Below are 2,752 nucleotides of genomic sequence, written 5' to 3' on the forward strand. Positions count from 1 at the left end.
TTCACTCACATGAAATTGTATTTGCTCAAGTCCCTAGACATCCATGTATAGTGTGTTTATAGGATGTAAAACCATCATCCTATATATAAACCAAAAATGTATATTTTTAAACAGTTATTGCCAGGTCAGGTGATAAGTTGACATAATATTTGGAAGGTGCAAATACCAGGAAGGGATAGAGATTCCCAAGTTAACCATGAGGAAATGGCTAACAATAATAGGTTAAAATCAAGAAGAATATAATTTGGACTAAATGTTAGGAGAAGAAAAAAAATAAGCTTCCTGGCTATAATAACTATTAGGCTAGGAAATAATTCCCAAGGGAAGTGGAGATCTCTCCCTTAACCTGGATTCTGGAAATGCAGCATGCATTCTTGGAGTCCCTTATAATAGATCGTACTGCTTATGGAGAGGAAGAATATCTTCCTGCTTCTATGTTCTATGACTTGGCATTAAGGTGGAGTAAATCTCAAAAATAACCATATGTTCACCAAAGCACCTTTGAGTGAGATATCCTATATTTATTTACATTGCCATGAACATTATGTCTCCTGTTCCTTCACAGCCATGAAAAATTGCATAGTCATGCATTTATAGCAACCCAGAATTCTTTTACTCCAAGCTCAGCTTAGTCCTGATGACCACTGGGTGGTCTTTTACTCATCTCTGAGCATCTCTCCTGCCACTATAATGGAGATTTTTCTCTTAAAAAAAAAAAAAAAGCAACTGTATTAACCAAAGATTCTCTCCTCATCCCCCATCAACGTCAACTGCTTTCTCTCGATAGACACTATGTCCTAGTTCACAGAGAAAATGAAAGCATAAAGGATGAGCACCATCCAACCCCCTCCCCATCTACAAATTAATCTGTATTCATAATTTCCCTTCTTTCCTGTGGAAATCCTTCTTCCTGTCCCTGCTGTGTGCTACATCCTGACCCCTATTATCTCCTACAGAGACTTGTTTTGTCTGTCACTCACACTTCTTTCAAGCTCTCAACAACTCCCCCAAGGTTAATGTTCCCCCTCAAGCATGTAATATGATTTTGCTCACATGTTTGGGGGTGGGAGGGTTGTTTCCTCTGGGCCCTGATAAGCAGATCACACTGTTGTTGGCTACACCCAAAGGCTAAGGGGTGGCCATAGGGTATATGTTGGCAGGAAAAGAGGTGTGGATGAAATTTGTGCTTAAGCCTGGGTGGCCACACAAATGTATGTCTGCAGGGTTCCTCACAGTATGAAGATTCCAGGGGTGGAGGAAAAAAAGAGGGGGCTCCTGTTTTTTGTAGGGGGCTGGGGTTGACCTCTCTAAGCCTCTACATTACAGAGCAGAACACTGAAGAATTCAAGAGTTCACAAATTAATCCTGGCCCTCCCGGTGGTTCTATAGGTATATTTATCAAGTTAGAAGTGTGGAGCATGTTTAACAGCTTGTTCTATGGGTTCACAGCTTTTCCATATTAGACATACAATAAATATGTTTGCCTCCACTAATATGCTTGCCTGGGCCTGATAAGACAAAGGGTGACCAACCTCAAATTATTATATGCTGGCTTCATATATATATATATATATATATATATATATATATATATATATATATATATATATACCATTCTCTTGCATGATTTACTCTTAAAATTAAAAAAAAAAATCAATGATCCTTTTCCATTTTTTTTTCTCCATTTGACACTACTAGTCAGTTCCTCCTCCAGGCTCTTTTCCCTCAACATCAGACATCTGTCTCTCAGTTTTCCTCTTTCCTTCTGCCCTTTCTTGTCTTCCATGGGTACCTCAGATGCCATTAGTCATCTAAATGATAATATTCCCCACAATTCTGCCCTTGGGCTTATTTTTAGGATTTTAGGAGCTCTGTGCCAGAAATGAGGGTGAAAAAGAAACATATATTTCTTACTATAAAGCACAACATCACATTTGGGTTGCAATTTAATTTTTTTTTTTTTTTTTTTTTTTTTTTTTTTTTTTTTTTTTTTTTTTTTTTTTTTTTTTTTTACTATTGGATAACTGTTGCAAAAGTTTGAGAACTACTCATTTTATAGTCTTGACCACTGCAGTCCTTTCTCCTAGGTTGAGCTTTCTAGATTCTAAATCTGATCACTTTCTGGCTCTGCTAACTCTTTCATAGTTCCTCATAGTCACCTGTGGGACTGTGGGATACATTCAAAGTCTTCACATAAATTTAGAGATTTGAAATTATCTGAATTCTCCAGCCTCATATGCTACTCCCTTCCCATATGCATCTAGCTCCTTACCCAAACAGTTCTCCACAATTCCTTGAACTCAGCATTCTTCCCCATGGCTCTGGGTTTTTATACTATTATTTCTTTTGTTCAGATGTGCTACCCTCCATTGTCTGCCTAATTAAATTACACACTCTGTAGGCTTCTGGTTATTGAAGTCCATGAAGCATTCTGACCATTTTGGGGGTAGAATTTTGAATGCATGCTCATGGACAGTTTCATGGTAGTCTGCAAAAGTTCCACACTTTCCCCTCAATGCAGGGCAGGGAGAATACCTCCAAGATTCACATTTTTTTTTTTTTTTGCTTTTAAATATACAATTTAACTGGAACTGATTTTATTTTTTGATATGGTGTGAGGTAGTGTCAATTCTCCTTAAATTAATTTGTGAATCAAATAATTCTCTGTTGATTAAAACAGTCAATAGAACTTTTTGAAATCATATAAGCTTATTCTAATATTTCTTATACAAATAAACAAGCAATAATGTCC

This window comes from Pipistrellus kuhlii, unplaced genomic scaffold (assembly GCF_014108245.1).
Source record: "Pipistrellus kuhlii isolate mPipKuh1 unplaced genomic scaffold, mPipKuh1.p scaffold_m20_p_2, whole genome shotgun sequence".
Lineage (NCBI taxonomy): Eukaryota > Metazoa > Chordata > Mammalia > Chiroptera > Vespertilionidae > Pipistrellus > Pipistrellus kuhlii.